Genomic DNA, 20087 nt, shown 5'->3' on the forward strand with positions numbered 1-20087 from the left:
TGAATGGTGTTCTGTGCACCTGGCGCCCAGATGTGGACTTGGGGTGATAACGCACTGAGGTGTTGGACGAAGGGGGCAATGAATGGTGTTCTGTGCACCTGGCGCCCAGATGTGGACTTGGGGTGATAACGCACTGAGGTGTTGGACGAAGGGGGCAATGAATGGTGTTGTGTGCACCTGGCGCCCAGATGTGGACTGCAGGTGATGCCGCACTGAGGTGTGGGACAGAGGGGGCAATAAGTGGTGTTGTGTGCACCTGGCGCCCAGATGTGGACTGCAGGTGATGCCGCACTGAGGTGTGGGACAGAGGGGGTAATAAGTGGTGTTGTGTCCACCTGGCGCCCAGATGTGGACTGCTTTCTCCAGGGCACCCAGGCTCCCTTCTGGGTAGGTGGCTGAGTCCTTAGAGGGAGGGCCTGTGGTGCAGAGTTAAACTATTCCAAAGCACTTTACAATCAGAAATGAAGAGCTCAACCTTCCAACCAAGTTATTTATCAAAAGATAATAAAGAATAGTAAAATTAGAAAAGGGAAGATCAGATTGAAGGATACACGTGTGGGAAAAGGTAGAATTCTTCCAGTAGAGACCGAGTGAAGAGAAAATAACCAGCACACAAATCTGAAAAGGTACCACTGCAAAGACATGAGAATGGTTGAGGGCAAACCAGCAGAATGAAAAGCAGGGAAACGCAGTACAGTGGGCTTACAAGTGAACATCCAACATTGCAGGAAAGCACAGGAGAAATAGCAGTGTGCATGAATGTCAACATAAGGCAGATGCAGGCCATTTCCTCTTTGATGTGCTTTTCACTCGGATCATTGCATTGGGATGTATGACATTACAACGCATGCTTTTACATCGCATGCCTTTACAACGCTGTTTTTACCACGCATGCCTTTACAACACAGGTTTTACAACGCAAGTCATTACAGCGACTTGCGTTGGGGGGCGCTGGATAGTGAATAGTTTAATTTACTCTTCCAACTCCAGTCCCCGTGGATAGTAGGGAAGGTGTTGGATAGTAAATTAAACCTATTCCCTAACCTAGAGCGCCCCCCCAGCGCAATGCGTTGTAATGGTTTGTGTTGTAAAAGTTGCGTCGTAAAGGCACTGCGTGGTAAAAGTTGCGTTGTAAAGGATGTTTCCCTTGCATTGTGTTTTGTTTAATATGAGGAAGGGGGAAGTGTTGTGCCTGCGGCTCAGCCAGTGTGAGTGCAGTGTGGAGTGTTGGTGTGGTGATGCTGTGGCATGTTGATGTGGTGATGCTGTGGAGTGTTCGTGTGGTGATGCTGTGGCATGTTGATGTGGTGATGCTGTGGAGTGTTCGTGTGGTGATGCTGTGGAGTGTTCGTGTGGTGATGCTGTGGAGTGTTCGTGTGGTGATGCTGTGGAGTGTTCGTGTGGTGATGCTGTGGAGTGTTCGTGTGGTGATGCTGTGGAGTGTTCGTGTGGTGATGCTGTGGAGTGTTCGTGTGGTGATGCTGTGGCATGTTGGGTGAGTGGAGTTTGTCAGAATGGGTTGAGCAGCAGGAAGCTGCTCCTGGTGGGGCTCTGCTCAAGACCTTAACTTGGAATAAATATACCTAAAGACCTTCCATGGACTGGGCCTTCTTCTGTTCACCTCAAGCCACAAACAGGATCCAAGGTTGGGGTCACTGGAGGGTAGTGCTGCCCCAATTTACACGCCAGGTTCTTCACGCAAGCTTTTAGGGCTGAGTTGAAGCCACTTAATCTGTTACTACTAGGGGTGGGTGAAATTTGCGTAATCGCGTTACGCAATTCTCCGCGAACACGCAGAAATTCCACGAACATGCGGAATTGCTTGTTCGCGATGCTTTTTTCCTGTTCGCAGTCGCTGTTTGCGTGCTCGGGGGGGGGGGAAATATCTCACGAACACGCATTTTGAGAATGTGAACAAGCAAAGAATTGTGCAAAGCCGCGGAACGCAGGGTTTTGGGCAATTTCGCATTCTCTGCAAAATGCGAAATTACCCAAATTCCGTGAGCGGAACGGAATTTACCGCCCAGGCCTAGTTACTACCCCATAGAGGGCGGATGTTTCTAGTTAACTTTTTGCTGTAACTTTGGTTCTGAACCTCCAATTCATTTTGATTTTGTAAGGCGCGCCAGGGGCCCCGAGGCAGAGACGTCAGTATCCCAGATGTAGGGAGCCCTTTGTAATCCACTGTCGGTGCAATGCATTAATCCGGTGACAGGTAGGCGCTTGTTCCCCCCCACAGCCCCACCCCGAAGGGCAGGGGCGGGACTCACGCCGCTGGATGACCGCAGGGAAGGAAGAGCCCATGATCCACGCCCCACAGCCACCTGAGCGGAGGCCACCAAGACCGGCCGACGGCTCGCCTCATCAGATTGCCAGGGCTCTCTTTTGAGGTCTCGCTGTGGGGCTTTACGAGGGGGTGGGGGTGCGCAGTCCTCCCGCGTCCATCTGACTGTCCACCTCCACTTGGACTGCAGGTGGATTCCTGTCCCAGTGGCCTTGAGGCCCCCTAGGGGATCAAAAGACTGGAGAGTCTGTTCACTGCTTCCAGGGCGATGGATGGATGGATGGATGGATGGATGGATGGGTGGGTGGGTGGGTGGGTGGGTGGACGGGTGGGTGGGTGGGTGGGTGGACGGACGGACGGAAGGATGGACGGACAGACGGTCACACCGCACTAGGGATTTTAAATTCAGTTTCTGGATGTAGGGATTTGGTCTTTAGATCTTTGAAACCTTGTCATTGTGGAACAATGGCAGTTAGTGCACTGCAACTTTTTAGGGGAACCTGTCATTTTAGGGATATGAGGGAAGAGTTTTATAGTGTGGGCCAGAACCTACAGGATGACAGCTGACAGACGAAGGGGCAGCAGTCCACCCAATGCCCCGGTATACCCCACAGCCAGGTAGGCTTCATCACATCTAAAGACGGATTGGAAGGTAGCGGCTATTAGCTAACCCCGGCATCAGCCTTAGTAACCTGTTCTGCAGGCCGCAGCTCTGTGGGCTAACCCTTGTGTGGGTAGGCCTGTTCTCTGGGGGGCAGCTCTGTGCGGGTCGCCCTGTTCCCTGGGTGGCTGCCTCTACTGTGATTCTAACTTCCATCAACTTACTATTATCTACAATAAAATTGTCTGCCTTAAGAAGGGAAACATAGAAGTTGCTAAAATGGTCTAGCCAGGTGTGGCACCTCGGGGCTGCCCTGAGCGATGACAACAGGTGTGGGCGTGGGCGTGTGTGTGGGCGGGGGTACTGTCCCCTCAAAGAGACTAACAGACACCGGTACTCTGGGCAACGCAGGCTTTATTAGTTTAAAAGTGCGTTTACGATGTATGGTTTTGCGATAGTAAGGAAGTGCTGTCTCTGCCTCTTCAGTAAGTCTTTGAAGGCGTTTCTCTGACGCTGTTTTCCTCTCGTCCCGGTGTCTTCTGGGACTGGGGGTCCGATCCTTTTCCTCCACGGTGTCGTGCCGTCTCGTCCGTGTAGGAAGAAAAGACGACAGCGTTTTAGTCTACTGGTCAGACCGATAACACAGGGGAAAAGGAGTGAGGAATCACACGTGCACAACTCTCCGTCTCGGCTCTATGGTGCTGGGTAGTGAGGGGGGGTGGGTAGTGCTTAGAGTGTGAGTGCGGTATTTCTACGGGGGTTTCGCCCACTTAAAGCCCGCCCAGCCCGCAAGCCGTGACCGTACCTCTGGTAGCCACACTTCCCTCGATGAAGTGTGGCTGGGCGAAGAGCCTTCTTGTTGGCCTCCTGGCTTTCCCCGTCGTCCTCTCTCCGCCGGTCTCGTCTCCTCTCCCGTCTCCGTCTCCTGCCTCCGATGGTCTCTCGTCTCCTCTCCTGTCATCGTCTCCTGCCTCCGATGTTCCGCTCCTCCTTCTCCTTCTCTCCTCTGCTCCCGCCTCTCCGTCTCCACTCTTGATCGCCGCTCTTCCTCCTCTTCACTTCGCTCACCGTCGCTCTCACCTCTGTCTCCTCCGAGTGCATAACACACCTGTGAGTGTTCCTGGGCGGCATTTACCTGAGTCGAGGGGGCGTGTCCGGTGACGATATCGCTGTCCAGCTCCGCCCAATTAAAGAAACAGGGACCTCCAATATCGTCCGTATCCGTGTCGTCCTGGTCTTCTGCTCCTCTCCAGGCCCCTACATGCTGGTCAAAGAGAGGTGAGACAGGTAAGCCAGGCGGACCCGAGTCCTCCCCGTCACACACCTCCCCCTACGATTCTCCCGATCGGGGAGAGGAAATCTGGATAGAAAGTCAGCACTAGCGTTGTCCTTCCCTTTTCTGTGCAAGACTTGGAAGGAAAAGGGCTGCAACGATAAGAACCACCTCATGACTCTTGGGTTATTGGATGCGTTGCGGCTCATCCACTGGAGAGGGGCATGATCGGTGTACAGTTTAAATGTGTGACCCTCCAGGTAATACCGCAGTTTATCCACCGCCCACTTGATCGCCAGGCACTCTTTTTCGATCGTGGGGTACCTCACCTCCCTAGGGAACAATTTCCGGCTTATGTACAGAATGGGGTGCTCAAGCCCCTCCTCTGTCACCTGTGACAACACTGCCCCGATCCCGAAATCAGAGGCGTCAGTGTGTACAATGAAGGGTTTGGTAAAGTCGGGAGATGTGAGCACCGGGTGGGAGGTTATCGTTTTTTTGAGGGACAGAAAGGCCCTTCTCATCTCAGGGGTGGGATTCTGAAACTCGGTTTTCGGGGTTTGTTTCTTCAAGGTATCGGTGAGGGGCGCTGCAATGTCTGAAAAGGAGGGTATGAATCTTCGGTAGTACCCTACCAACCCCAAGAAGGCCCTCATGTCCCGGAGGTTGGTGGGGAACGGGGTGTCTGCGATGGCCCGGACCTTCTCGTCTTGGGGCTCAATGAGTTCGTGACCCAACACATATCCTAGGTATTTTACCTTTTGGAATCCGATCCTCGATTTTTTTGAATTGACGTGGAGGCCGGCTTTGGTTAACTGAATCAGTATGGTTTCTAGGTGTCTGAGGTGCGTCTCCCAGTCGGGGCTGAAGATGATGATGTCGTCCAAATAAGCTGAACTGTAGGCCTGGTGGTCCCGGAGCACCTCATTCATCAGCCTCTGGAACGTTGCAGGGGCTCCATGCAGTCCGAAGGGGAGTACGGTAAATTCGTATAAACCGTCAGGGGTTGAGAAAGAGGTTTTCTTGCGGTCTTCTTCGCGTAATGGCACCTGCCAGTATCCCTTAGTGAGATCCAGGGTACTGATGAATCTAGCTTCCCCCAACTTCTCAATCAACTCATCGATCCTGGGAATGGGGTAGGCATCGAAGGATGAGACCGCGTTCAGGGCCCTGAAGTCCATGCAGAACCTGCTGCTCCCGTCTGGTTTTGGCACCATCACGATGGGCGACGACCATTCGCTTTTTGATGGACGTACGACTCCTAGGCGGATCATTTCTCTCACCTCCCTGCTTATGGCTTCTCTTTTGGCAGCTGGTGTCCGATAGGGTCGTTGTTTAACGATGGTCCCTTTAGGGGTCTCGATTCTGTGTTCGGCCAGGTTTGTGGATCCGGGGAGGTCTGAGAAGATGCCCGCGCATCTTTGTAGGACTCTTTGTAGTCCTTCTCGTTGTTCTTGGTATAGCTCTTCATTGATGACCAGGTTTTGTACCGTGCTTTCTTTCTTGTATTCCTTGTCGGGGATTGTATAGGCTGTGAGGGGAGGGGCCCCTAGCCACTTCTTCAGGACATTGATGTGGAATATTTGACTCTTCCTTCCAGGTAATCGTAGCCGGTAGGTGGTGTTACCGATGGTTTCTAGGACTTGGTAAGGCCCCTGCCACTCTGTTTGAAACCTCTTTGTGGTTGAGGGTAGCAACACCAAGGCCCAATCGTTGATCTCTAGCTTTCTCCACTTCTTCCCCTTATCATAGTGGGTTTTTTGCTTGGTTTGACTTTTCTCCAGTTGAGAATAAGCCAGTTCCCTTATTTTTCCTATCTGATTTTTGAGTGGCTATATTCGAGTAGCGTTTTCGTGTCTCTTGTGGGTTCGGCCTCCCAATACTCCTTGGTCATTTCAAGAAGGCTCCTGGGCTGTCTTCCATACAACATTTCGAAGGAAGAGCAGCCAAGACTGCTCTGTGTTTGCCCTCGGATAACATATAGTGCCAGGGGAAGCAAACGGTCCCAATCGGTCTGGTTGGCTGCAAGCATCTTCTTTAAAATGCTTTTTAATGTCCCATTATAACGCTCCACAAGACCGTCCGTTTGGGGATGGTAAATCGATGTCTTGATTTGATGGAGGTCTAACATGAGGCACACCTCTTTCATTACACGTGACATAAAGGGAGTGCCCTGGTCAGTGAGTATCTCCTTTGGGAATCCCACCCGAGTAAACAGTTCCAGGAACTTCTCCGCAATATTCCTGGAGGTGGGTGATTTTAGTGGAAAAGCCTCGGGGTATCTGGTGGCGTAATCCACTATGACCAGGGCATATTGGTTTCCTCTACCGGTCTTGGGGAGAGGGCCGATGAGGTCCATCGCCACCCTCTCAAATGGGGTCCCTATGATCGGTAGTGGCTGCAATGGTGCGGCCGGGGGTCTGTGTACGTTTTTGCGTTGACACACGTCACAGGTCTGGCAGTGGGTCTTGATATCTTGGTAGACACCTGGCCAGTAGAAATTCCTTAAGATGTTCAGAGTGGTTTTCTCACTGCCTATGTGTCCTGCTAGGAGATGGGTGTGAGCATAGAACATAACCTGATCTCTAAAGCATACTGGGACAAGGAGCTGTTTGGGTTCATCCTGCTTCACCTGCCTGTATAGTAAGTCTTCCTGTATCAGGAATCGAGGATATCTGGGATTTGGGTTATCCTGTTCTGCATGAGCCTGTTCCCAGGCATTGAACAATGTAGAGTCGTTGGCTTGGGCGAATTGAAAGCTACGGTCGCCCTCCCAGGGTTCAGGGGCTATGAGCACTGTCTTTGGGTTCGCCCTCCCTCTTTTCAGGGTCTCGGAAAACAGGTCCAGGAAGTGAGGGTTATCGGCCCCTAATAAGAGCTCCTCTGGTAGGCAGTCCAACATCCCTACCTTCACCACTATCCGCCGCCCTCCTTCTAACTCTAGAGGGACACAAGCGACCCGGTAGCTCTTCACGTCCCCATGGACACATTTAATATGTACTAGGGAGTCTGGTATTACCTGGGAATCACACACAAACTTACCCTGCATCACCGATTGTTTGCACCCCGAGTCCAACAGAGCCTTGACGTTCCTACCGTTCACCTGGACACTCACGTGGTATGCCCCTCCCAGCTCCGCTGATAACATCACTGCTCGTGGTAGATAGCCAACTTCCATGGGTTCCTCCTGTATCCTCTTCTTTGGGCAAAATCTAGCAATATGTCCCCATGTGCCGCAATCGAAGCATTGAGGGCCTCTCATAGGGGCCAAGTCAGGATTTAAAGGTCTGGGTGCAGGTAGCCCGGGAGGGGGTCGGGGTTTCCGGTCTACCCGAAGCGGAACTTTTGCGGTTTTTTCGGGTTCCATAGGGTGTAGCCGGGGTTGAGCCCTTGAAAACGTTGAGGCCATTTCTATGGCTTGTGCGGTGGTCAGGTTGGAGTGCTGCCTTAACCAACGTTGTGTCCCGAATGGCAGAGCCTCCAGATATTGCTCTAGGTAAATTTTGTCCATTATGGCCTCCTTGGTACTCTGAGCGGGGGTCAGCCACTTATCGGCTGCTGCCTTCAGGCGGAAGAACAATGTCTTAGGGTTATCGCCTGGGGTCCCTCTTTCCTTGCGGAAGCGTACGCGATATGCTTCCGCATCCAACCCTAGGTGGTCCAGTATAATGACTTTTATCTGTGCATAAGGCGTCTGCCCGTTCCCATTGGCCACCTGGTAAGCGGCCTGGGCTTCTCCTGTCAACAGAGGGGCCAAAAAGAACGGCCATTTCTCTAACGCCCATCCGCACGCAAGGGCAACTCTCTCGAAATTTACGAGGAAGGCGTCTGGGTCTTCTCCTGCAATTTATTTTTGCAGGGATATGCCGGATGGGGTGGGGTGGGGTTGTCTCACTTCCCGCACTGGGTTGCCGGCCTGATCAATCCTTACCGGTTGCAGCTCCCCCAGGCTCTTCACCACAGAGTCTCTGAGAGCGTCTCTGTCTGCTTGGGCGGTGGCTATCTGCTGTTCTATGGCCCACCCCAACTGCTCCTGCCCTTTCACTAGACGTTGCAGCAATTCTTCCATCTTCGGTTCCCAGATGGCTATCGAGATGCCCGCATTCTCCACCACTTGTGGCACCTCGGGGCAGCCCTGAGCGATGACAACAGGTGTGGGCGTGGGCGTGTGTGTGGGCGGGGGTACTGTCCCCTCAAAGAGACTAACAGACACCGGTACTCTGGGCAACGCAGGCTTTATTAGTTTAAAAGTGCGTTTACGATGTATGGTTTTGCGATAGTAAGGAAGTGCTGTCTCTGCCTCTTCAGTAAGTCTTTGAAGGCGTTTCTCTGACGCTGTTTTCCTCTCGTCCCGGTGTCTTCTGGGACTGGGGGTCCGATCCTTTTACTCCACGGTGTCGTGCCGTCTCGTCCGTGTAGGAAGAAAAGACGACAGCGTTTTAGTCTACTGGTCAGACCGATAACACAGGGGAAAAGGAGTGAGGAATCACACGTGCACAACTCTCCGTCTCGGCTCTATGGTGCTGGGTAGTGAGGTGGGGTGGGTAGTGCTTAGAGTGTGAGTGCGGTATTTCTATGGGGGTTTCGCCCACTTAAAGCCCGCCCAGCCCGCAAGCCGTGACCGTACCTCTGGTAGCCACACTTCCCTCGATGAAGTGTGGCTGGGCGAAGAGCCTTCTTGTTGGCCTCCTGGCTTTCCCCGTCGTCCTCTCTCCGCCGGTCTCGTCTCCTCTCCCGTCTCCGTCTCCTGCCTCCGATGGTCTCTCGTCTCCTCTCCCGTCTCCGTCTCCTGCCTCCGATGTTCCGCTCCTCCTTCTCCTTCTCTCCTCTGCTCCCGCCTCTCCGTCTCCACTCTTGATCTCCGCTCTTCCTCCTCTTCACTTCGCTCACCGTCGCTCTCACCTCTGTCTCCTCCGAGTGCATAACACACCTGTGAGTGTTCCTGGGCGGCATTTACCTGAGTCGAGGGGGCGTGTCCGGTGACGATATCGCTGTCCAGCTCCGCCCAATTAAAGAAACAGGGACCTCCAATATCGTCCGTATCCGTGTCGTCCTGGTCTTCTGCTCCTCTCCAGGCCCCTACATGCTGGTCAAAGAGAGGTGAGACAGGTAAGCCAGGCGGACCCGAGTCCTCCCCGTCACACCAGGATTCACTAGTGATGTGGCAAGAAATTGGGGAAACGGTCAGGTTTTTACATCTCATACCAGAGTTCTGACTATCCTTCCTGTTGGCTGCCTGTGCTAATGTCTCCCATTGGTCCGAGAGGACCTGTTGCCGGCTCTTGGCTGTAACAGTCTTATGTTTTCTCCGGGCAGTGATCAGTACATTATTTCTAGGCTTCTTCCCTAGAGCCTTCCTTACTCTTGATTGGCCATTGTCCAGTCATGGTCAAACCAGCTGTGTAATCTGTTCGGTAGGCGTATAGATCTAAGGAGGATGATTTTTTATACCAAGACAGAGTTCGTCATAAGCATCCTCTATATTAATGGCTCTATCCTCTTCAGATAGACCGGTCTCCACTCACCTCCTATTCTCTTTCACAATGTTTCCTAGAGTTTGTGCTGGGATGCGCATTCTCCAAACCAATTTTAAGTTATCTGTTGTTAGTTGGAGATTGCAAGCCTCTGTCTTTCCTTGGGGCCATTAGGAAAACAGCCTTTAGTGGGTTATGATGGCAAAAGGTAGATTCAACCACCGACCCATGGAGCAGAGTCTGTTCACGGCTCCGAGCGATAGATATGAAGTCATTCGTAGACGGAGACGCTCTTCCTTCATTAGTGGGAGTCATGATTACGTCTTTCCCTGCAATTGCCATAATATCTAGTAGGTCATGGGATTCCACTATTAACCCCAACTCCTGACTTCTATGACCAAACCCCCCTTCCCCCTGTATATGTGGAGTGGTGTGGCTCACTGGTTAGAGGCGGCAGACCCGGAAGCAGGAGTCGGCCCGGGACCAGGGTTCAATTCCCGACGCGGCAGGGTCGTGGACCAGGGTCAGCGGACTCGATAATTCTCGCCTCGGTGCCTACTCTAACCTGGGGTCCCACTCGGCAACTCTGGGCATTAGCTTGCCTAATCTCCACAACGACCCCCCACAGACGCCGGGGATGCCTGGCTCCACCTTAGGGACTCCCAGTAGGGACCATCCCACAGGGAAAGCCAGGACGGGTTCCCCAGCGGTATACCGCTCCAGGATACTCCGGTAGTAATTGAGCGCGCTACAAAAACAGCTTATAACATAACAATATATTCCCTATTGTATTCCCGTCTCTTGAGAAGTGTGCATTAAAGTCACCAGCGAGGCATGGATCTAATCCCTGACCCTGGGTCGCAACCTTATCAGACAGCTTAGTAAGAACATTGGTTAATTCTAAAAATATTGGATTAGGAACATTATTAAAATCGTTATTATAAAAATTGACCAAATAGAAATTGAAATAGTTTTTCCAGCACAGTACTTGAAAGCTGGTGCTAGCTGTCTCGAAGACCTCCACGCGACCGCCCGGGGCAATATTCAGCCATACTGACCACCCACCTGATGCACGACCAGAGCGGGAACTAATAGGAATGTTATAGCGCTAGTACCCATCTAATACGGTGGGTTCCACCTCCCATGTCTCCTGTAACATGATTAGATCGTATTTTTTAATTAAACGACCCATCCAGGACAAATATCTTAGATCGGATTCCTGCAACATTCCAACTTATAATGCACGCCTTTTATCCGCATTAGCCTATGCAGTATATATGTGAATGGGTTTATTTATAAAATTAGGCTTGGGGTGTACAGGGGCAGTGGCCCCTGGCAGTCTTCCAGTGTGCTAAGAACTTTAAATCTGTTGTTACAGTTCGGTAATGGCTGTACCCTACTAGGGGGATTGCAAACAGGCTTTTAAAAAGACCTGAGGGAAAGTGCCACGATTTGCGATCTAGTGCGTCACAATGGTTCACAGTGTTTTAAAAGATTGGGCAGATGGATTAGAGCTCTAAAATGTATCACAATAAATCACCTGGGATATCCTTACACCCATGTCCCACCCTTCCAACTCTCCTTATCATGATAATGTCATCTGCAGTTCCAAACTCAAACTGCTTGTATTTAACCGCATCGCTGCGGCGCATGTTCCCGCTGTGCGCTGAAGATTTGAAAATCCCGCGGTTCATGACGAGCTCAGCTCGTCATGAGCGTACGAGAGGTGTACCTCATGACGAGCTGAGCTCGTCATCAGCGTCGATGTGGTTATTCAACCAGTGTTTAGTTTTGTTTTTTAACTGAGGCCAGGTCTCAACTGAACCCGTCTTCAACGGCGGTACACCAGCCAATATCAAAACATATGGGCCCGCAGCTGGAGGGCGGCTCGGTGAGGTGTTCCTAGGGTTGAGCCGGGCGCTAGCTTCACCGGAAGGATCAGGATGATTTTGCCGTAGGGGTGGTATCTCTCCAGACGGATTACAGCTGCTGGTGGGACCAGATTACTTCTGGGTAGCGATTCTTCGTTAGAAGACAGGTTCCTGTGAGACTCATTGATTCTGTACCATTGGTCAGCCTTGTTTGCTATTGGGCAGGACAGGTTGGGATGGGATATGAGTTGGAGGATCCATTGGTCTGTCCTTGGTTACATTATTTGACTCACAGTACTTAACAAGAGACTTCTCGATTGATTCTAGTCGCCTGGTAATTGGGCAGAGTTTTTTTTAATTCTTTTTATTAAATGTACGACTTGAGAGCATAATTCAACATACATTTTATACATGCAATCTCTTATTGACTTTCGGTGTCACATTCCACCTTCCGACTTGTTTGTTCATTTTGAAATCAACGTCACCCACAACCTTCTTCCCACACTCCATTATAGTCCATCTTTCAACTGTTTTCCAATGCGGATCTCCCCATCGGCAATTTTAATAATAAACCTCACCGAAATCTGAACCTTTCGCAGAAGCCAAAAGGCATGTGATGGTTGTGGCTGTTCCACTCCAAGGCTGACCTGGTCTGTATGTTTCGCGTGAAATCTGAGGCCATTTGTTGTCTGGAGGTGCATGTTGCAGCATCTCTATGTGATTGCCACCATATTTGTGCCTGTATTACCCCTGAATTTGTAACAAGGATATCAGGCAGAGGAGAGCGTTGATCCACACGACGTACGATATTTCGATTTCTGACGGACCGAGCAAGCCACTTCTGTCCCGATCAACCTAATATATTTTGGAACATTAGCGTGAATTGGACATAGAGAACGGAATCCACTGCTCGGATAAAAGAAATATTACCAAGTTGAAGTCCAGACATGCATTACTATAAAGAATCGGCTTGACGTTAATATTTGGCCCTACGCTGCTTTTGGAATCGGTATCCACAAATTCGATCTTTTTTGACTAATCATTGAAGTGGGTTGTCTCACATGAGAATTTGACTCATGGAATAGGAACTATAATTTGTCTTTAACCGTCCCCTTGATATCTCGGATTTGACTGTATGAAAGAGGTCCTGAGGAAGGTGGCCTAGAGCCGCCGAAACGCGCGTTGACCTGGTGCAGGGTCTCATACTGGCTTTTGAGACCTATAAATTGGCGTGAAGGCTCTGCCAATCAAGACTCAGTTCTTCCTTTTTCTTTTGATGATGTGGTTTGAAAGAAGTATGAGTGTGAATGTGGTAGTATTTTGAGTTTGTGTGCATGAGATCAGGTGGTGTTTTTTTAAGTATTTTGTGCTATATATATTTTTTTGTACATATTTATTACCTTATTATATTCTCTCGCACTTGTTATGTACTTTGTAAAATGCTTATGAAAAAGTGATGAAATGTTCTTTACAAAACAGAAAATAATGAATAAATTAATATGATGGACAAACTGAAAATAAAAAAGTTTATAAAATAATAGATTTCTGTCAAATATCTGTCACCTAGCTTAGATGAATAATAGGATGAACTCTAATTTTTGAAGATTAAGGCCAGTGTTGGAACAACCCTTTCATAGTGTTACCCCTGAATTTGTTCCACCCTTCCCATATCCGTTCCCACTTCTTGGGGCAGCCTCTATTTATGTATACTGCCTTTTCGGCCACCATGACCCAGTCCTTGTTACACCAGTCTGTATATGTTGGCACAGTTTGGATTCTCCAGTGTCTGGCAATATTGCGGTTTGCTATTATCGTGCCTAGGGTAATTGGGCAGAGTTTTTGATCAAGGTATAGAGTAAGTTTGGAGATCAGGGTACTTTGTACACTATCAGCCATTATTATCTCTATGCGAGTTGTCCTAGTCACACTATGGGATTTAGTCCAGTGCTGGATTAAATTATGTTCACGACTCCTCTGTGACTTTTTTTTAGGTATAGCTTCTATGCTGATTCCCTCAGTGGCCCCGGGCGGTTTCCTCTTTTTTTTGCAGGTTGGTTACTGTCAGAGATTGTAGAGGGATCTAAACATGAAGAGGCAACGGGCGTTATAGGCTCAGCGCAAGCATCAGCATTTGAAGGAGAATTGTGTGTGTGTGATGGAGGGGTACAGAGGAAGCTGGGCGACTCAGGAGCTGCGTCAGATGCAATATGTTTGTGATGCGCCACATCTATAGAAAGTCTACGTTTAACTGAGACGATTTTCATCGGAGATCGCCCCCACTGCGGTAGCCAGCATGGTATCTCTCGCAGTAGTTGTATGCGATGAGATACCTACACCAGGCGTCTTACATTTGCCCATTCTCTCTGGAGCCCAAGATAAGTCTTGAAAAGAAAATGTACCTCCGTCCTTTAACCGCGGTGTGATTTCTGCGGCGGTGCGGCGGTTTGATTAAGTGGGCAATGCCACTACGGAGGTAGTGCTCGCGACGGCTGTTGGCCGACGGGCGCAGCAAAGGGGTTATTCTGAGCAAGGCAAAATTGGGAAAGAGTCCGCCCACAAAACTAGATTTCTCGGCTGGACTTTAAAAGGAACGTGTTGGTGAACGTGATGGAGGTCCGTCCTTAAGGCGGAAGCGAGATGGCGTCAGTAAGCGTTGAGCTGTAGCCGCAGTTCCTTCTATAGATCCTTCTATAGTGTGCGATCCACCTCTATGCCCCCCTGAGTGGCAACAACTGCATAGTAGGAGCCCAGTTCACCAACTCCACGGCTCTTGGGGCCAAGCATCAAAACACAAACATAAAGGGGGTGGCCCAGCCCAGCCTCTTCCAGACTATGACGGACTAAGACTGGTCCATCTTGGCCCGGGCCGAGCCGGTGCACGCCCCGCACTCGTCCCGCGCTGCAGGACGCCTCCGCGGGTCTTATGGTGAACCGGCGCCTTGCAGGTACGTTGCCGCCCCTCCTGCCAGGCTGTAGAACAGCTGTGACAGCCATGGAGAGCAGTTCATTATTAGCATCAGTGTCTTTCAGTGGTGCACCACTACTCTCTGTCACTCAGTGTGGACGGGTCTCTGGTCTTCAGTCCTTCTCCATGTGTGAATGAGTGAATGAACGAGCCGGGGCCGTGATACCCAGTAAGAGGAATCCGCGCGGGCCCACTCAGGTGGGTGCCTTGGGAGACCTCATTCCTCTAGTTCCAAACGTAGACGGGTCTCTGGTCTTCAGTCCTTTTCCATGTGTGAATGAGTGAATGAACGAGCCGGGAAGTGATACCCTGTGAAGAGGGATCCGCGCTGTCTCCACATCTTCGTTCTACAGGCCAATTCCTTGCTGTGGTTCCTAGGTTCCGCCAGACTCGGTTAGGCGGTAGCTCTCTTTCCGTTAAAGCGGCCATGGCTTGGAATGCCCTGCCCTTTGAATTACGAAACATTGAGAGCCTCAGGGCGTTTAAAAAACAGCTAAAACCCTGTTATTTAAGTAATCTTTTGCTAGGTCATTTCTTTTCCCTTCTCTACCATTTGGCTTTCGCGCCGGGACACTTACGAGTAGCCGTGCGCGTTATAAATGGAGGCTAACATAACATAACACGCGGGCCCACTCAGGGAGGTGCCTTGGAGGAACCTCAATCCTCTAGTTCCAAACCTAGACGAGTCTCCGGTCCTTCTCCATGTGTGAATGAGTGAATGAACGAGCCAGGGCCCTGATACCCAGTGAACAGGGATCCTCGCGGGCCCGCTCAGGTGGGTGCCTTGGGAGACCTCAATCCTCTAGTTCCAAACGTAGACGGGTCTCTAGTCTTCAGTCCTCCATGTGTGAATGAATGAGCCGGGCCCTGATACCCATTGAAGAGGGATCCGCGCGGGCACACTCGGGTAGGTGTCTTGTGGGACCTCATTCGTCTGGTCCTGCCATCTCTGCTTAACCCCTTCGGTGTGGATGACGGCCCCCGTCCGTCATGCACCGCGGTGGGCGTGTGCTGATGACGGCTGGGGGCCGTCATGAACCCGCCCACTTCGAAAAACGCTGCACAGGCGCAGAATCGCGGCCGCGCCCAATGGGTTAAACTAAGCTCGCTGGTTCTAATTCGACAGCAGATGTGTATAGGAGAAAGGGGTGACTTTTCAGGGGGAAGTCTATATGGGCTGACTTGTGTATAGCGTTCGCCATTCCCGTACAAGAAATGCTTCTTTAATGAGACGAATCCTTCTATACCATCACTCGGCTAGCTGTTTATTGCGCGGTGGGTCATGCCGGACTGGAGGTCACCGCATTAGCAGCATGATGTTTGTTCAAAGGCCTGCATGTCGCTGCCTTCATTAGACTAACAAGGCTGTGTTTGCAGGGGGTGTGCGGACGCCTGGCGAGGGAACCTCGTGACGAGCAAAGCTTGCAAACCAACCCTCTTGTTAGCTTAATGAATGCATCATCCATTGTTTACTTACATTATTAAACATGGGTTATTATCATCATATTTGTATACTTTTGTGTGTGTTATTTGCAAAAAAAAGCCAGATAATATAAAGTGAAGTCAGGGTCGGATTGGGAACAAAATTATGCCCGGCACCGAAGGAAAAGTGGCCTCATTTGTGGATAATGACGCTTCATGACCCGCTGCTCAGTATCGGGAGTAATCTGTGATAAATCAAGCGTTTTTAACCCCTTTCATGCGGCGCAAATTTTCATGCTGTGCGGGTGATTTAAATAGTGGGCGGGATTTGGGCGGCCCCCAGCCATCCTCAGCACACACCCACTGTGATATGCAGGGCCGGACTGGGAACGAAAACCGGCTGGCAAAGTGCTTGGCCGACTCCCCCTCCCCCAAGGTTGGGGGCGCTGCCGAGCTCTTTGCCGGGCCGGTTTCGTCCGATGTTGTTACAGGGCCAATTTTGCAACTATTCTGCAAAAATGGCCCCGTAACAAAATCGCCCCCCAGGGGCCCAAAACCGGCCCCAACCCGTGCGGCGCACCAGGGAATTGCCCGGTGCCCACTACGGCCAGTCCAGGCCTGGTGATATGCAACGGCCAGGGGCCGTCACGAGCATGCAAGGGGTTAAACTTGTGTTGTCAGCAGCATTGGCCAAGACTAGAGGAACCACTAGAGACACCATTATTTCACGGCAACTCACCCACAGGTCTGATCTTCAGGCCTATACATTTATCTACTCTGGGTGCCTGAATGTGTTAGTCACCTATTGGTCCCTTAGTCTGTGCTCCCCCCGCCCCCAAAGATCCCTGAATATCCTGTATTATATCAGGCCATGAGTCCGAGAGCCCTGTGCATCCTGTGTGTCTGGAGGCTTCTGTTCACCCTCAAGGACCAGGGGTCTTCCTCTTTTGGCTGTCACTCAGGAGCCTCGCTACAAGCATCTCTTTGGGGATTGCACACTACTTCGTACTTGATGTCTTTTGTATGTTAAGTAGAAAATTGATTTGCATCTGGAAAAGCTGCAGGAATTTACTCCAAATGACTTTCATTCTCTATGTCTCTATACCCCCTTCTCAAGCTGTGCTCTCTCGTTCTCCCTGTCACTTCTCGCCCCTCCTAGTGATTCCTTTTTCCCTCATACTCTACTTTGTGTCTCTCATTCTACCTGTGTGCTTTGGTGTCTCACATTTCCCCTCTCCCTATGTTTCTCTCTGTCTCCAAATCCCCCTCTCTCTCCCACTCTTGTCCCCCTGTGCGCTATTTCTTCAGTTATTTATATAAATCTTATGCCATTGTTCCCGTGTCATTGTGTATCTCTCCTGTAAGGTTTATTTCATGTCTCTGTATTGCAAACTATCCCTTTTTCTCCTGTCTCGTTCTCTCCTGTCAGTCTCCTTCACAACCCTCTGCCCCTTGAATTTCTTTGTACTATACCTTAAGTTATATTATTATGTGTCCCCTTTATTACCTTGCTGCAGACAGTAATGGAAAGTCCTCCTAGTCCTGGCAACGAGGTTTAAGCCAAAGGAGAGTCCACAGGTGGACTTTCCTTTCCCATTCCATACCTTTGATGAAGGAAATTCAACTGGTGGATTTTAATCTACATTTAGCACCACCGCCTGGAATGCAGCAGCCTCTAAACTAAGCCCTGGACTGAGGGAGAGACCTGGGATAGTGCATGGGAGGTAGTAACCATCCTACCTTTTTTTCATAGACCTGAACATGTCTGACACCCTCTGCTGCCTCCTGCTGCTCTCCATCATTTCCTTTGTCATTCACTTTTATTTTTGGAGTTTTATAAAAAAGCAAGCTCTACCCAATGGTACTGGAGCGCTTTTCATGGACACTAGAAGCGCAGGATGTTGAACCAACGCGGAGACTCAAACCTAGTTCCCAAGTCGGCAGCTCTGGCTGTTACGCCACATCCTCTACTACTTTCCTTCCTCCCTCTTCTCCACTTTCTCTTTCCAGCTTTGTATCTTTAACAATTCCTGCCCTTGTCTCCAATGTCTTCCATCACTTCTTCTCCCTAATCTCTCCCCCTCCCTCCATCTGTCCGCCTCTCTAGCACTCTTACCCCCTCCTCTACCTTTCCTTTCTTCATCCTCTACCTTTCCTCTCTTCCTCACTTGATTTCCTTTTCCGCTTCACATATTTTTGTCATTCCTCTTCACTCTGCTCTCACACCTCCTTTTGTCTCTCTCCACATTGCTCTGCCCACTCCATCCATTTTGTTACTGTCCTCTAGTGTCTATTTTCCCTTCCCTTTGTGATTTTGGCCCAGAATGAATGTTTTTCACAGTAATATTTTTTTTAAAAACGTTTTGTATTGTCAAAAACATTTTTTCTTTTTGCTCATTTTGGTTGTTTGCCTTGTTTTTTTTTCTTCTTTTCAGCGGTGAACAGGAGTCCCCTCATAGTTATGTAATCTGTCTCCCTGTGCAGCCCTTTTCACCCCACCCCCAGGTAACACTGCTGCTAGCTCTGTTGCTCAAAAAAAGCACCTCCGCTCCCAGTGGCCTCACTGTCACGCTGAGAGACTGGACAGGAGGAGTCCCGCCCCATGCAGGGCCTGCTCAGTGGGTCATTGTCCTGCTGCATAAGACAATGAGCCAGACAGTATCTGCACTCAGTTGTGATGGACTCCTGTCTTCCCTCTAAGGCTGCAGCAGCCCGTGGGCAGGCAAAAGTGATAAACCGGTCCACCAGCTGGCCTTAGCCTCAGACCCCTCGGGCAATGCCCGATTGCCCGCCCTGCCAATCCGACTCTGAGTGAAGGGTAATGAAGGCTCAGATGTGGCAGAAGGCCTTGTTACACCGCCTTCTATGCGCAGCGCTTTGAGTCGAGGCTTGGAGGCTGCGCTGTTTACCTGCTAGATATGTAAATCAGACAGGCATATATTTATCTAAAGCCCCCCCCTCTTCCAGGGTGCCTGATTCTTTATGTGACTTAATTATTAGTTTTGAAATGCTAATGTGCTTTAATAACGCGCTTGGAAGCCCAGTGGTTTAAGCACACTGCTTGAGGTTGTATAGCGCCTGGCGGTCCACACATGAGCAGAGATTGATACCCGAAGTAGAGGCAGTGCAGCATCTCACCCCAGCCCCGGGGGGCGGGGGGGCTGGCCCTGTGCAAACCAAACGCGGCCTAAGGCCCAGGCTCTTACTCACCGCGCCACAGCTGCCACTGTGGCGCCCCCGTGTGGATGGGGGAGTGCAGCGAGAGGCAAAGCATGGCGTAACAAGGACCCTGATGAACATGTAGCTGCCGCCGGCCTATGGCATTGGTTAAGAATTGCTTCTGTTGCAATGGGGACGTCCTGTGCATGACTACAAGCAGGGGCGGCCTTAGGCATGTGCAAGCTGTGCACCTGCACAGGGCCACCAAACACCGGGGACCACCACACCGATATATATCCTTAATATAATAATCCTCTGAGGATGGATACATATTTGCGTGGTGGCCCCAGTGGCAGGGATTTGGCGGCCTCCGGCTCTGTTCCACTTCCAAACACCCCTCCCCCCCTCTTCACTAGCCTCCGCGCTCCACCCTGCCCGGACCCCCTCTTCCAGGGTCCCCTACCTACGCTCCCTGCCCAGGGCCGCCATGAGCCTAGAGCCGCCCCTGATACAAGCTTGAGCCCCTGCCCGAGTGAAACGGATATTCTGTCCCCGGGACGCACTAGTATAATGTTCCTCCTTAAGGATGATGACGACAAAGCGTGGAGTATAAAGTAAAGAAGTGTATTTGAGCTCAAGAAGAAAGCAGCTCGTTTCAAGAAAAGCCTGGGCCAGCTGACCTTAGCTGGAATCAGGGCTATCAAGATTCTAGCCCAAGATTCCATCGGTCAGCACTGGCCAGGATACAACACAACCCCTATTGTTAACACATTAACAATTAAAACAAAATGGTAACACGATTACACAAATGGCCTACAATTAAGAGGATAACAGTTCCAAAAATAATGAGTTGACATAAGAGAAGTGATATGCAAACAATAACATATGCACAAAGTCAGAGTTGAGTAATACAATCAGGTACAGTGTGTTCATGAAGCCATGAACACGGCTTACATTTATAGACTATGACATCATCTTTACACCAAGCTGGTTTAGATTTCAACCTTGAAGCTGATGTCTTATTTGACTCATCCCTGT

General features: G+C 50.5%; 1 protein-coding gene across 1 annotated transcript in view; it reads left to right on the forward strand.

The window, feature by feature from the left end:
- Nucleotides 1–20087, forward strand: part of MED27 (mediator complex subunit 27) — a 1027121-nt gene that overhangs the window by 662037 nt on the left and 344997 nt on the right. The gene's annotated exons all lie outside the window — the stretch shown is intronic.

This window comes from Lissotriton helveticus, chromosome 5_1 (genome assembly GCF_964261635.1).
Source record: "Lissotriton helveticus chromosome 5_1, aLisHel1.1, whole genome shotgun sequence".
Lineage (NCBI taxonomy): Eukaryota > Metazoa > Chordata > Amphibia > Caudata > Salamandridae > Lissotriton > Lissotriton helveticus.